This window comes from Copadichromis virginalis, linkage group LG7, assembly GCF_057382275.1.
Source record: "Copadichromis virginalis isolate Kocher_CV1m ecotype Utaka linkage group LG7, C_Virginalis_male_GT1.1, whole genome shotgun sequence".
NCBI classification, from domain to species: Eukaryota; Metazoa; Chordata; class Actinopteri; order Cichliformes; family Cichlidae; genus Copadichromis; species Copadichromis virginalis.
The window spans coordinates 9,802,472-9,819,283 of record NC_140624.1 but is presented as its reverse complement, the minus strand read 5'-3'; the positions used below and the strand labels follow the sequence as shown (position 1 = coordinate 9,819,283).

Below are 16,812 nucleotides of genomic sequence, written 5' to 3'. Positions count from 1 at the left end.
AAGGTGTGCCAAGTTACACAAGAACTGGACTAAAATTTAGTGGCATCAGGCCTTTTGGATTTGTAAATACTAATGTAAAGTTTTGAATTCATACCACCGTCAACAAATACAGAGGAGGTTAGAAGGGAGGGACAACACTGAATGTCTACAGTTATCTGTCACACATGGTGGAAGCTCTGTTATGGTTTGAAAGCTGCATTTCAGTGGTGTTGGAGATCTTGTCAAAATTGAACACAGAAAAATACCATCGGATTTGAATCCACCATACAATACCATCTGGAAAGCAATGAGGACTTTGATCCCAAACACTCAGCCAATGTAGTAAACGCATACCTGAACAGAAAAACACAACAGAGGAAGATTAGGTGTGGACTGACATCCCAAAAGCCTGGACCTAAACATTTCTGAAGTAGTGTGGGATCATCTTCAGTGAGAATGGAACAAAAGAAAGCCAACATCCAAAGAAGAGCTTTGAATGCAATTCAAGAAGCCTGGAGAACTATTCCTGAAGGCTACTCAAAAGAAACTACAGGAAAGCTTGCCTGATAGAGTTCAGGCTATGTGTGTACAGATGGCCATTGTATTGTATAAACTCAGTTTTGCCTTATGTACTGTATCTCCATATATATTTCTACCTTTCATTACATAATTGCACCCACCTCCCCATTTTCTCAACAAAATATAAAGGGTTGGCTCAAGATTTTGTGCAGTAATTTAAGTATAGTAATAGCTTCAGAATTACTTTTGAGACTTTTCTTCGAAAGGTCATCTTAACAGTCAGTGGTAGTTACCAGTAAATAAAACTAGAGAATAATAGGCAAAAGCTCTCACAGAAAGCCTTTATTTTGCTGACATCAATTTTTCAGAAACTTCTGGTGTCACGCCTGAGGTAAAAGCCAGGTTTTTTAATATAATATGCAATTCACATAGGTATGGTGGCTTTTCACAGTTATATATTACTGTTCACCCTAAGAGCCTGTGGTAGTTAAAGTAAACAAAACTAAGCAGAATTTCTTACACATAAAGTCGACATCCATTTTTCAGCAACATAATGTTGTGTCAACACGTGAATGTGCATTATTTATTATTCTAGGAAAAATGAAGCAAGGCAGTATGTAACTGCTACACCAACAGCAGCAGGAGTTCTGTCTTTAGTCATAAATGCAAGAGTTCAAAGGTTCTGATGCCTGTGGGAAAGATGTGGAAAAACAATCCACTCTGCTGATTTCTGTGCTCTGATAAGCAACCGCATATATATGCAATACATACTGTATACAGTGGAAATCTGCCTCTTAGGCATAAACTTCTCCTGTCTAAAAAAAAAAAATCTCAAAAATTGTAAACGTCTGCCAACTGTTAATTAAAACTCAAATATTGGCTAGTTAACAGTATATGCAACCAACTTCTCCAGTGTGCAAATGTGTATGGATATTGTGGCAGGTTCAAACACCTGCAGAGCCTAAGCTATAAATGGCACAGAGAGCAGAGAAAGTACCAAACCAATAAGTGATAAATCAATAATTCCTGCGTGCAATATAAACTCCAAACCTCAGCTCTAACCCATTCAGCATCACTGTATTTCTGACAGTGAGATGAAAATGTTAACAATAAAATCTTCTAACAGCAACACATCACTAACAACAACCACACGTAAGTGTCAAAATGCAGAGGCATATTAGTTAATCTCTTTAATATTCTGAGTTTGGCAAAGTAATAAATGAGTCAAAAATGAAAGTGCAAACATTACAGTAGTTGCAGAAGCAAAGACACATAAATGGAATCCTGGTTATAAAATATTAAACGTGTTTAATATTACTGAGTTATACCACGTTTTTCATGCATTGCTCCAAAGTTCAACTAAATCAGCTGAATCAAAATCACACGGGCTTTGATGGGACCTTATCATTCTAGTCTTGGCCTGCATGATGTGCTCTGTGCTCAGCTCAACCAGCAGAATTGCAGAGGATGTGCCTGAACCAGAGGTATTACTGCTACAGACCATTTAACAGTTTAAGAATTGGCTTGTCCCCAGTGTGTAAGACTTTGTCACCTTAAGAAGTAACTGAAGAAAATATTTAAAAATGGCAAATTGCTATTGATAATGCTGTTGATTATTGAATTTAAATGGTAACCCTCAGTTACGTCAAGAGAATCAGATGAGAAAAATATTGGTTCTGTCTACCCTGAATTGATCTGTCCTACTTTATATACCAGGTGACCATATCAATGGTTTTTGAAGCCAGCAAGTCATGATATCATTTAACCAATTATTCTTAGGTTGATAATTGTTAATAGGTTATTTGGATTCCTTATTAAGATCTGTTAAATAAAGGTCTGGCTATATGAGGTCAATAAATAAAACTATTACTAAAATTTATATCCCTCTAGCTATCCAACAAGTTGTACTTTTTACTGTACCAATCAATCCAGCAATCCACAGCTAACCTGGGATTTCCAAGGAAAGAGGTCCCCTTTCAAATTCTCTACTATTTGGCTTTACTATGCGTTTTCTTCTTTCAAAACAGTCGGGATTTTACCATCAAGGTCTCTTTAGTTAATCGCTTTGGTATTGCTTTAAGGGGAATATTTGTTGGCAACTATTCATTTCATCATTAAATGTAAAGTTTAAAACAACGGTTATAGTTATTTCTGTCATGATCCTTTGGTTTTATATCCAGTGTTTTCAGTTTTAGACTCGCTCTTCTGTTTGATGTTTTCTGTTTGACTTTGTTGTGGTTTTGAGTTGAATATGATCTTTTCTTAGGTTGTGTTTTCATTTTGATTTTGTATCCATAGTTTTCTTTCTTGGTTATTCTTATGTTCTCCATGCCTAGTCGCTGTTTCTGTTATGTTTCCCATGTTTAGTTAGTTGTTGTCTTTGTCTTTACTTTGGTCTGTCAAGATCCATCTCAGTGGTTAGGCTTCCTGTTTTATTTTGATAATCTCTCATCTCATGTGCATTATATTCAGTTTTGTTTCCCCTCATGGTAGTTAATTCATTTTGTTCACCTGCACCTTGTTTTCACCAGCTGTGTGCCTGATTACCTCATGTGTATTTAAACCCTCGGTTCTCCTTAGTTTTTTGATGCATTGTACTGTTTGTCTGCATAAGCATTTTCCTTGTGTATTACCTGCTTTGGATTATTTTTGAACCCCACTTTCCTCAGTCATCTGGATTTGCTGCCTCACCTAAATAAAGGTATGTTTTTTGTTTCTTAAATCCTGTCCTGTTTTCTGCTTTTTTGGGTCCAGATTTTCCATAACCATGACAAAACAATGCAACCACACTGGACCCAGCAGGCATTGCAATAGCACTAGGTGATGAGTTATGGGAGGAGTTCCAGAGATTTGTTAAAATTTCTAAATGAATTAGGACTCTACTGATGTTGGAGTCGAAGGCCCGTTACCACCAACCCTGGCCTCCAACCCAAGCTGCCAGAGGGTCTCTGCCTCTCCTCAGTCTCTGCCGCTGGCAACGGGGCAAACCTCGAGAAGTTCTTTGTCTCCTCCCATAACTCCACTGGCCATATGGCCAGCCTCCTGAGCCACTCCACAGGCGATACTGGCCACATCCTGGACCGAGCTTTTGTGGCCGACTCAGTCTCCTGAACTGGTGCGTCACCCCATGGCCAGGTCATGTTGGACTCAGAGACATTGTATGTTGGTTCTGTTTCAGGCTGTAATTTATTTTTCATCAAGAGCTTGGATTACTGAGGGGTTAAGATTAATTCCTGTTGGAATTAACTGAATTTTGCAAAGAAAGGCTCACATGGCTCTTTATTTGTTTTGAACAAAACCTCTAGGATTCGCCTGAGTCTGGGCACAATTATATCACTGATCAGAAGGAACAGTATTTCCATGCTGCACACTACCCCAACACAAAGGAATGACAACAAAAGTCTTCCCTAAAAACTGAAAGAAAGAGACATTTACTGCACTGCTTGAGTTGAGTTTTTTCTGATGTATTAAAAGAATAATAATAATAATAATACCATTTTAGACTGTGATAGGTAGGGATGGGTACCGGTGTCGTTCTGACATAAACGGTAGTAACCAGACCGAAAAGCAATGCACATTTCGGTGCTTTATTTCGGTGCTTTTTTTTCCTGAGCTGTGATACACTTCTAGCCAATCATTTTACGTTTCCGAGGATAGTAGGCGGGGCCAGGTACGTACGTTCTGTTAGAGCAGAGCTACAGATTAAAAATGCCCAAGGCGAAGCGGTCGAAAGTCTGGCTGTACTTCACAGCAAAATATGCAAACTCAGCAGCCTGCAACAAGTGCTTTAAGCTGATACTGTGATACTGTCAAAGGAGGTAACACCAAGAATCCGATTAAACAGCTGGCGACGCATAGCGTTTTTTTAAAAAGCCGAGAAATGCGCCGTATTTGATAGCTTGCTGCGAGACCTCACACCGTGCACGTCGGGTGGGTTGCCAGTTATCGGACCCGGAGCAACATCCCCCAAAAACCCGAAGAATAGAGTCCTGCCCCCTAGCCCTGCCAGTGTAGCAGAAATGATGATGGCAGCAGCCGTTCTTCTCTGCATGAGTAGCTTCATGTTGTTCTGTGTAATTTACGTTGAGTAGGCTAACCACGTTATTACATTAATGCAGGTAAGGTGAACTAGCAAACATCATCATAGCTACATGCGGCTGTCTTCTTGTTTGATGGCAGATACTCCCTTCACCCTGGCCAAAAAGGCTAAAATGACCAAAGAAAAAGTGGAAAACAGTTAAACATGAGAGGTTTTTGGACAAAGTTTGTGTTTTTTCCCATTGATTAAGCACTGCTTCCAGCCAAGAGTGATACCATATATGCCACATAGCTGCAGAAAAGGCACACATTGTTATCTTTTTACAAAAAAACCCAGCTGAACATGAGAGGTTTTTGGACAAAGTTTGTGTTCTCCATTCTTTAAGCACCGGTTCGAGCACCGTTTAAGCACCGGCACCGTTTCAAAAGTACCGATTTGGCACCGGTATCGGATAAAACCTAAACGATACCCATCCCTAGTGATAGGTATTCTATTATTGAACCAAATACAACCGAATATATCAGCCATAACAGCAACTTTGTTAAGGGTAAATTTAATATGCTAGAAAATCACTTTAGGGCCGCAGCTCGTATGCCAGTCTAGTATGTCAGGCTGACCTAAGTCTGCGGAGAGCTTCTAATAAAGCACAGTTCTACACACAAAGTTTGTATGAAGGCACATTGTATTATTTATCATAGAAATGCTTTTAGCAAGGAAAATGATGTGGCCAAAGCTTGCAGGCTATGATTTTGAGATGCACAATGGGAATACTGCATTACTGTCATTGATTGATTCAACAGTTTTACCAAATTTCATAGAATTAATTAAATAAGAATCACCTAACCTTTTCTAAGCTCATCATGCCCATATGGAAAAGAAATAGTAAAAACTTCTAAAAGACTTGCATAAGATGTGGCCTACTTCATATAGTGAATCATATAAGGCTTATATGATTTACTCATGAATAGGGATGGGTACCGGAATCCGGTGCCATTATGGCACCGGTTCTGACATAAACGGTAGTAACCAGACCGAAAAGCAGCACACATTTTGGTACTTTATTTTGGTACTTTTTTTCCTGAGATGTGATACACTTCAGATTCTAGCCAATCGTTTTACGTTTCCAAGGATAGTAGGCGGGCCCAGGTACGTACGTTCTTTTAAAGCAGCGCTACAGATTAAAAATGCCCAAGGCGAAGTGGTCAAAGTCTGGCTGTACTTCACAGCAAAAAATGCAAACTCAGCAGCCTGCAACAAGTGCTTTAAGGTGATACTGTGCAAAGGAGGTAACACCTCGAATCTGATGAAACACCTGGCGACGCATGGCGGGGGTTTTTAAAGCCGAGAAATGCAGCGTACCTACTACGGGTGTGGTGCCTGCTATCGGACTCGGAATTAGCAACCTCCCCCAAGAACCCGAAGACGAGAGTCCTGGCCCTCAGCCCTGTCAGTGTAGCAGAAATGATGACGGATGATGGTGGTAGCAGCAGCCGTTCTTCTCTGCGTGAGTAGCTTAATGTTGTTCGTGTGTAATTTACATTGAGTAGGCTAACCACGTTATTACATTAATGCATGTAAGGTGAACTAGCAAACATCATCATAGTTACATGCGGCTGTCTTCTTGTTTGATGGCAGATGCTCCCTTCACCCTGGCCAAAAAGGCTAAAATGACCAAAGAAAATTGGAAAACAGTTGAACATGAGAGGTTTAGGACAAAGTTTGTGTTTTTTCCATTGTTTAAGCTCTGCTTCCAGCCAAGATTGATACCATATATGCCCTATAGCTGCAGAAAAGTCTAACATTGTTATCTTTTTACAAAAACCAGCTAACCATGAGAGGTTTTTGGACAAAGTTTGCGTTCTCCATTCTTTAAGCATCGGTTCGAGCACCGTTTAAGCACCGGCACCGTTTCAAAAGTACCGGTTTGGCACCGGTATCGGATAAAACCTAAACGATTACTTTTATATATTGTTTTAGTAAGTATCCAAAACATACAAGTTTCATTTATATAATTTTTCATGGGATCTTATATCTGTTTTCACTTTTGTATGCTTTTCATACAAGTTTCACACAAGACAGATACAAACTTTATAAGATTTCTATATATCTTTTCCATATGTGTGGACTGCTACTGCGGCCCATTTAAGATGCACAAATAGTAATCCACCATGCTTAACAGTTTAGTTGGTTTTGTGTGCAGTACTATTTTCATCCTTTTAGCTTTTGCACATCATCCACGTAGCCTTTTCCAATATTAAGATGGACACTTTCTGGAAACACAGTTGTATTTAAAGACATCTACTTTATCATAAGACTGCATTTCTGTCACATAAAAGCATGGTTGAGGCAAGAGCGGGTAAAAAGATGAGGTCTTGAAGGGTTTTTTTTTTATTTTTTTTTTACTAGAAACAAAACAAGATGGAGTGCACACAAAATTAAATCAAATTATAGTTTGTGTTACTTTTTTGTATCGCTTTTTGACTCGAACAAAACAACATACAAAACAGAAAACGTCTGTACAACTACCCCATTGTTAAATCAAGGGAAAAAAAGCCCTCAACCAACAAATTGACCCAAATAATTTGCATCTAACGTCATAAAAAGCATTTCTTGGAAAGCATCAGACAATATGTTTTGGGTCTGTGGAGTTTAAAGGGCATCGACCGAAGCTCTTCAAGAGTGACTTAATATACCAACTGACATCCTTCAGAGTCTTTCAGTCATGCTGCTAAGAAATGAACTGAACAGAATCTTGAAAACTGAACCAGAACTATTGCAGGTGATGCACAAAGTGGTTAATGTAATAATATATAATGTTGTGATTACTGCAGTTTAGTTGTGTGTCCATTCAAAATCTGGTATTTAAGGTGACTATATATATCTGCAATTTACGTGAAAATTTAAAAGATCAGATCCACAGTATCCATTAGTCTCATTGCCAAAAACTGGACAGATAAAGTGAATAATACTCTTGTCGTCAACAGAAGCTGATTTACTGTGGCTGACTGTAAAATGCTTTTATTTGGCCTCTGATGGACTGTATGGCTGTTGCTGAGCAAGGTTCTGGAACTGAACCCTTCTTATTGTTAGTGCTTTTATAAGCTGTGCATATGCCAACCTGAAATACCAAAATTATTCATAAATCCATTAGAAGAATTATTTTTATTATTGTGAGTGTTACGTCCCCACATAAAAGCTAGGCGATGAGGGTGGGGGACAGTAACAGTTGGATCCGGGTGAAATGAAAAGAACGCCAGGCAGAGGTATTTAACACAAAATAAATCTTTATTATAATCAAATACCTCAATAATCATATAAATGGTAACAACAAAAAGAGACAGCACTGCTGCTTTAATGATAAATCAGACAGGTCAACCCAAAGAGATAGTGACCACTTCAACAAAGGAAAACAACTATAAGGCTTCAACAGAAAAAGACAGCAACGCTGCTAGTAACAATACCCAGGCAGGCCAAACAAACTAATGGAGGCCGCCGTCACTTATGGGAAACCACCGCTCAGTTAAGCACTACTCACAAAGAGCCACACACAGTGGGGCTGGTCACACGCAGCAGGCCGTTTCCATACCTAAACCAGTATCACACACTGACCATCACAGAGGACATCCACCAGAAGCCTCTCCCACCTCCACACTGCTCTTCTCCAGCTTATATCACCTCTGAGGGTAATTGGTGGTAAACGAGGGCAGATGAGCAGCAGGTGTGTCCTAAAGGAGAAGGCAGGGGCAGAGAGAGACAAGGGGAGGGGCAAGAAAGAAGGAGGAGGAGAGGGAGAAGACAACACCACGCCCACACACTCCCACAGCCTCACAGGATGTAACAGTGAGGAATGATTAAGAGAAATATTGTGTTCATTTGACATATCACAGGTTGCACAAACACACACACACGCGCACATGCCCGCCTATGCATAGATCATATCACCAGGTCTTAAACTATTATTACTTTTCTGTTGCCACTTAAAACAAAGGTCCCTCAAAGTTTCACAGAAATCTAGATGACAAATATCAAAGAATGAGTCCTCTTTGCTCCTCAGCTTTGAGCTGCAATGCAGTTCCAGACTGAATATCAAAATGAAACCAATGAGAGCAAAAGAAAGAACATAAGTGCAGTAGAAGGAGACAAATAGCCATTGAATTGGGAGGTAGAAAAAAACAGCAGGATAATGAAAAATGCCTCCACACAATAAGAACCATAGTGTGCAATTATTGAGAATATGCAACTCTGTGTGTGTGTGTGTGTGTGTGTGTGTGTGTGTGCGTGTGCGTGCGCGCGATTAGGTGGTAGAAAATATACATTATATATTATATTAAAGACCTCATAGTACCATATCATTCCATTAGAGCACTTTGCTCTCAGACTGCTGCCTTACTTGTAGTTCTTAGGATGTTTAAAAGTAGAATGGGAGACAGAGCTTTCAGGCCCTTCTTCGGTGGAACCAGCTGCCATTTTGGATTTGGGAGACAGACACTCTCTCTACTTAAGATGATCAAAAAGGAACTTTTTAAACCTAAAGCTTATACATAATTAGGGTTGGAGCAGGTGACCCTGAATCCACCTTTAGTTACGCTACAATAGATCTAGGCTGCTGGGGGCTTCCCATTATGCACCGCATGTTTTTCTTCACTCACCTTTTTCGCTCACTATGTGTTTATACACCAGTATGCATTTAATCTCTGGCTCTCTTCCACAGTGTGTTTTTATCTTATCTTCCTCCCCTCACCTCCAATCTGCCGCACCGGATGTTGCGCCGCCCCAAGTTTCTGCTGTAGGTTTCTTCCCATTTAAAGGAAGTTTTTCCTTTCCACTGTCACCAAGTCTTTTGTTTATAGGGTCTTGCTTGATTGTTGGGGTTTTACCTCTATTATCGTAAGGTCTTAAACTTTCTTTCCAGAAAACTGATTCATGATATGACAGCTAGTGACATGTCCCATGATACGGCTAAACATTTCATCTAGTAAAGTACACATTACTGGTACTGTGTTAGTATTTTGGCTCACGAACTGCTTAATTCTTCTTACATTCAACATGTTTCTAGAAAATTACTCATTTTGTGACATGGGACAGATGAGTACACTGTGGTCATAAAGGAATGGGCATAAAAAGAAAATATCCATGAAAATATCTCCCACACCAATTACAATACGGCTACCATTCTGAGCTATTGAACCAGGGCAGGATAAATCCATACTTTTATTTTGTATATGCTAGATTTTGAGCCTACTATCTGAGTGCCGCAACAGAAACAGAGCTTCATCAGAGCAGATAATAATTTTGCAGTCTTTTCCTGTCTGATTTTGGTGAGCTCATGCAAACTGTAGCCTAAGTTTCTTGTTCTTTACTGACAAGAGTTGCACCTGGTGTGGTCTTCTGCTGCCATAGACCATCGGCTTCAAGGCTTGATGTACTGTGCATTTAGAAATGCTCATTTGCATACCTCGGTTTGACCAAATGGTTATTTGAGTTGCCGTTGTCTTGCTATAAACTCAAAGCAGTCTGGTCATTTTCCTCTGACCTCTGGCATCAACAAAGCATTTGTACCTAGAGAACTGCCGCTCACCAAATATTTTCTCTTTTCTGACCATTCTCTGTTAACCTTACAGAAGGTTGTGTGGGGAAAACCCCAAAAGATCAGCATTTACTGCAATACTCAAACCACTCTGTCAGCAGTTATACAGGGGCAGTAATAACTTAGAAACACCTCTGCACAGGAATTCAAGATGCTGAAACACCCATTAGGCAGATTCTGAAGTGGATTGGAGCAATGTGAGCCACTACTAGTTTGTCATTCTCATACTCTTGACATCTTATCTTCGTCTTGATATGTGACTGTTGCCAGCTGTTGCTCCTGCTGTCCATTGTCATCATATAGTATAAAATGTGTTTTAAAAGACAAAACTAAATAAACGCTCAGCATGACTAAAAGAAGTCATGCAGATTGAATACCCAGCTGCTGACTGTTTCTAAACGGAGGGGAACTGGGGAATGATCCATAAGAAGCAGAAAAAGACAGAATGTATAATCGGTGAACTATGAATGAACTGTTTATTCCCAAAGTGTAATATATATATTATACTTGATCATTTGAAGCCTCTTTACGGCTAAATCATCAAGAATATACTAGGAAAAACTTTGAAAAGCCCTGTGTTACATTCATACACTTGGGCAAGAATGTGACAGTCTGCCTCCATCAATACCTATCTTCTGCTGCCAAATGCCTTGCACATTGCATTTAGACCAAGTTGTTTTCGACAACCCTCTCACAGTATATCTTTTGGTATTCAGAGTATTGCTGGCAATGGTTTTAACATAGGCATACTTAACAACAATTGAACATATTGACATTCAGTGTGATTGGTGCAATGGGGTTAGCAATTATTTGCCCGTTGGGTTTTGGAAAGACAGATGTTTAATTCATTAAGAAGAAAATAGCAAGGTCATTGGTAATGGTTCAGCATCAGATCTCCTTTCACATTATTCATGCAACAAATTATTTTCAGTGATTAAGCTAATCAGTCAGTTATATTTTTAATTAATTCTATGAAATTTCAACAGTGAGAGAATGCTGTACTATTCATGATTAGGAAAACTTAAGCTGTTCAAAAGACTCCAATAGGAAGTAGAAACCCACACAAAAGCACCAAATAATGCAATTTAAGAATGTAAAGGCTAGAAACGTATAACGCTATCACCATTTTTGCGTGAAGCACGACTCAAACGAGAATGAGCGAGGATCAGGAGCTCTTATGATTCCTCCCCAGCCTGAGGAAATTTCATTTTTTCACTTCACTGCTGAAGGTTCCTGTATGGCAACAGCAAACACTGACAATACGCCAAGCTTACTTATATAAAATTATCTAACATACATCTGATTACCAAAAGTGCAGAAACAAATCATCCGAATGGGCATGCATCAAGTTTTATTATCTGGTTTAGCCCAAAGAAACTTTACTTATGATATGAGTTTGCTAAGGGTGACCATGCCAAATGTACTTTCCATGCTGATTTTGCACTCTGGTGCTTAACTACATCACATTCCTTCATGATGGAGACAGTGGTAGAGTGCAAGTCCTCAAAGCCCAACTATAAGCCCCAACTATAAGTCCCTACAAGGCCAAAAATCTATATTGGATGCCTTCAGTGATGATCTCCAGGCCCTCAGGCAGCACTATACTAAAAACGGGTTTGATTCTGATATTGGTGGTGCCAATGGACCTGGCAGCTTGCACATCTGGAAAGGCATCATAATTGCTAAAAGATATACAGGTTTTTAAGCAACATATCCTACCATCTAGATGATGTTTTTTTTTTTTCAGGAAATTCCTAAATACCATCATAAAAGTACACCAAAGAATTTCTTTGAGCAGCTAGATTCCTATATTAGACAAGAATGGGAAAACCTTCCTCCCCCAGAAGTCCAGCAGCTGGTCTCCTGGCATAGTATACAGAAAAATCTGTGCCAGATATGGCCTGGAAGTCCCGAGGTCAAAATGGGAGACGCCCAGGGCTCAGAGAAGAGCTCGAGAAGATGTGGAGGGTGAAGGTAACAGTGGTCCCTTTGGTAATCGGAGCACTAGGTGCAGTGACTCCCAGGCTAGGCAAGCGGCTCCAGCAGATCCCAGGAACTACATATGAGATATCTGTCCAGAAAAGCTCAGTCCTAGGAAAAGCTAACATACCGTGCAGGAGCCTCAAGCTCCCAGGCCTGTGGTAGAGGACCCAAGCTTGAAGGATAGACCGCCCGCAGGGGTGAGAGGGGATTTCAATATATATGTATATATATTCCCAATACATCAAAATAGAATGTGATCTGTTTAGTTCATGGTGCCAGTGACAAACCAGTCTGGTGTAAAGTGCAAACTCTGATACCATCAGTCAGTGTGTCATGTTGTATGGTTTCGAAATACCGGTGGAAACATGAGCCAGTTTGCTAGATAACAAGGTGCCAAGAATCCTGAACAAGTTCAAGAAGGAGAAATAAACTATTAAAAAAGGGGTCAAAGTGATGAATCATATGTGCTGTCTCTATGGCCTGGTCTGTTTATCTATGTGCCGCCATGTCAAACTCATTCACAATCTGGATGAGATCAGACACACTGGGATATATCATTCTTCTATTTAATCTCCTTCCTGTCTTCACACCCTTTTAACTAAGGCCTTGATCTTTTGTCTGTCTAAATTAGAGATATTAAGTGAAAAATTATGGGAAAAGAGAAGATAGGTCTGAAGGAAGAGATGAGACACAAACTGTAGGTCACATTTTGTGGGCTATGAAGGGGCAACGAACAAAGGATGCATGAAGGAAGACAAAAAAAGGCAGCATGGTTTCAATTAATCACTGTTTTATTATGGCCTAAAGCTAGACGTGGCACACTGCGTCTTAAGATGTTGAATCTAAATAGGTTACAAGTTATCTAAGAAATAATGCTAAATATAATATAGCAAATTGTTTTAGAATAAAGTGTGGGAAACACTTGTATATGCCACAGAAATCTGGCAAAATGCATTACATGCTTAACAACATTCAGAAAAGGGCATATAGGTTGAGCACATTTATCTGAGTCAGAAAAAAAACCAAGCCCATTTGGACTCAAGTTCAGGTACAGTAAGTGCAAACAGGTTGAGTAAGTGTCAGTAAGCACAAGCACACCTTGCATCTTTCAGTATCTGAATTCAAAGTCCAAAAGTGTCTTACTAATTAAGATGTATTGTTTGTGTGTGTTTTTTGAGATTATGTAAGGGAGGATGATGCATGCAGTAGGCCATGACTGTAGTATCTCTAAAGGAACAGATGGCAACCAGTCTGAATAGAAAGAGACAAGTCATTGTCGTTGCCTTTTAGCACAAAGTGATGCATCGACATAGAAGAGAAAGATGCAGTTGTGTAGTTGTGAAGTGAAGGGAAAGAAAAAGGAGTGCAGAGATGATGGAGTGTAATGACTCTCACACAGCCCTGTCTCCATCTCCCAAGACCTCTGGCTGTCGCTGCCCAGATGCCATATGCACTAATTAACGCTGCTGAGCCTCCTACTGGACGCAGGGAGAGCTACGGGTCCTGTCCAGTATCCTAAAGGTTTAGTGTAAAACAGCGCAACTAACATGTGTTTGTTCCATTATAAACAAGATGATATATGGAATCGGTTTAATACGTGAGTTCAGTCACCAGATACTACTGTGTGGTACTTATGTTTACTTGTATGCTTGCAATCAACTACATGCAAGCTTAGGTTTTTGGGATACACTAAATGACCAGCCTCTGACTGACTATTATACCTCAAAGTCACCCTGTAGATCTGTTAGCCAGGTTCTCCATCATCTCTGTATAATAGTGTATAATAACTGCATAATGTTTCTCTTGGAAATGAGATTTAAATCTCCACGAGACTTTTCATCTGGATAAATAAAAGATAATAAACATTCATAATGTGCATCTCCACCTGTTCCCCAAGTTCATTTTGAACCCTAAATAGGAAAAGCAATTGTATAGGAATTTCTTTTACTTATGTATTAATCACATTATTTTATTGTATAATGCCTTGGTGCCACTAGGTTTCACACTCATACTATAAGACAAATGGTAGCGGTCTAGTAAGGAAGTTGGGGGAAGCAGACAACTCCACAGGAAGAGCCTTTTGTCTCTTGGAGGACTCTGGGAGGTAGCAAGGGAGTGTGAACCTTAAGGTGTGAAACAGCTGTGTACTGCCTTTTGTTCCTGGAGAAGGTATTATGGTATGTTAGAGTCAGAGAGACTCTGCTGACCGTCTGCCCCGCGGTCATGTAGGCTCTCCACAAGCTCGGTTGTCTGTTCTTTGTGTGTTTTGATTAAAGAATGTTAGCTACCGCTCACCGCTCGTCTGCAGGCTTTATTTAAATGGAAAACTTCCACAAAATAATATATGTTGCTAAGCAATAAATCCTACCAATATCACTAATAACCACTTTAAAAGCTAACTGGTTATGTTTATAGTGCTTAACAAATTTATTAGACAATCTGCTACAATAACAAGAAAATTCTCAATAATTTGGAAATCTGTCAAGATGAAGAATTACTAAATTCAGTGAATTTAATTCAAGATTATTCTCTGAGAAGTCAAAAATGATTCAAGCATGGGAGGCATTTAACTGTGGGGTTCACTGTGTGTAAGTTATAGTGTGCACTGAAATGTAAACCCAGGTGTCATGGACCTAGAACAAGTTAACCAATGAAATCGAAAGGCCTGTGTATCTGTACATCTAGGCTTTTGCTAAACTGTATTGAATGAATTTGCACATTCTCAAATTGCTTCTACTTAAAAAACCCAAAACAGTAGCTTTCAATGATGTAAAAACTTGTGACAAGTTAAGTTGTAAAATTATAGAGGAAAGCTGTTAAAAACTTACACGTATTACATTCAAGCCAATACTGGAGACCTTTGAAAGTTGTATCATCGTAGTGCACAAACAATAAAGAACAGAACTATAATCATTACAAACAATCAACACTAAAGGTACCCGTCAGCTGCATTTTGAAATAGTTTCATATAATTTAGTGCTGTGACTTGGCTCTTTTTAACAGGTGAAATGCTGTATTATTAACAATTCATTTTCTTTATCACTTGACTAATTACAGAGTCAGCTGAAATTAACTATAAATTAATTTAGTTAGTTTAATAGGCTCGCACTGGAACGGTTCGCAGCCGAGTGTGAAGCAGCGGGAATGAGGATCAGCACCTCCAAATCTGAGGCCATGGTTCTCAGCCGGAAAAGGGTGGAGTGCCCACTCCGGGTCGGGGATGAGTTCCTGCCCCAAGTGGAGGAGTTCAAGTATCTCGGGGTCTTGTTCGCGAGTGATGGGAGAAGGGAGCCGGAGATCGACAGACGGATTGGGGCTGCAGCTGCAGTAATGCGGACGCTGCACCGGTCCGTCGTGGTGAAGAGGGAGCTGAGTGTAAAAGCGAAGCTCTCAATTTACCGGTCGATCTACGTCCCTACCCTCACCTATGGCCACGAGCTGTGGGTAGTGACCGAAAGAACGAGATCGCGGATACAAGCGGCAGAAATGAGCTTCCTCCGAAGGGTGGCTGGCCTCTCCCTTAGAGATAGGGTGAGAAGTTCGGCCATCCGGGAGGGGCTCAGAGTAGAGCAGCTGCTGCTCCACATCGAAAGGAGCCAGCTGAGGTGGTTCGGGCATCTGACAAGGATTCCTCCTGGGCGCCTCCTGGAGGTGTTCCAGGCATGTCCCACCGGGAGGAGGCCCCGGGGCAGACCCAGGACACGCTGGAGAGATTATATCTCTCGGCTGGCCTGGGAACGCCTTGGTATTCCCCCGGATAAGCTGGAGGAGGTGGCTGGGGAGAGGGAGGTCTGGGCCTCTTCGCTTAGGCCTGCTGCCCCCGCGACCCGGCCTCGGATAAAGCGGATGAAGATGGATGGATGGATGTTACGGCCCAACATAGTTGGTATTTTAAGGGGAGGGGTGTTACGGCCGCTGGCCTCAGGTGGCCCCGCCTTCCTCCATGGAAGCTACAGTGCTCCAGGACTCACGGGGGATTGGCTGGCCCGGACATATGCCCGCCCCATCTTCATGCGGATCCGAGCCTGTCAGACTACGCACACCATTGGCTGCCGCAGGAGCCTGGAGTACGACGGACAAGTGACACAGCTGTCTGCAGTTATGACAAGTGACACAGCTGACTGCAGTTAACTGATAGTATAAAAGGCTGAGGAGTCTTCATTCGTCGAGGGACTTGTTGATTTGAACAGACTGTACAGAGAGTCCCTCCCTTTTGCCTTTTGCCTTCTGCCTGTGTTTTGTGTTGCCTCCTGCGAGACGTTTAGTAGAGCAGTGCTCTACTGGTGTTATTAATCGTGGTGTTTGTTTAAAGTTTCTCTGCTGCCTAGTGAGTTGTTTCACTAACGGATTTCAGTTGTGTTAATAAACCTTATGTTTGTCTTCCTATCTAACTCCTTGGTCTCTGGGCTCGTTTATGTTACGTCCGCTGCCGCCTAGCAGAGCCGGGCCGTAACAATGGATAGTTTAATAGGTAAAAATTAACTTCCTCAAACCCGAGGTTATTTGAGTAGAAATTGGTTGCAGTTTTGGAGAGTGAACTTAAAACAAAATTTAAATAATGTCAGAAATTTTGTTAGCTATTTCTGGGTCTTTGGAGACGTGTTTTACACAAGTCCTTTTCCTTCTGTTTAGCCATGTTAACTGACAATCCTTCACATTGCTTTTTACATCGCACCAAAAATGTAATTTTCTTTAAAATTATTCT

At 40.6% G+C, this 16,812-nt stretch overlaps 1 protein-coding gene across 1 annotated transcript in view; it reads right to left on the bottom strand.

The window, feature by feature from the left end:
- Positions 1–16,812, bottom strand: part of shank3a (SH3 and multiple ankyrin repeat domains 3a) — a 255,418-nt gene that overhangs the window by 133,133 nt on the left and 105,473 nt on the right. The window lies entirely within an intron of this gene.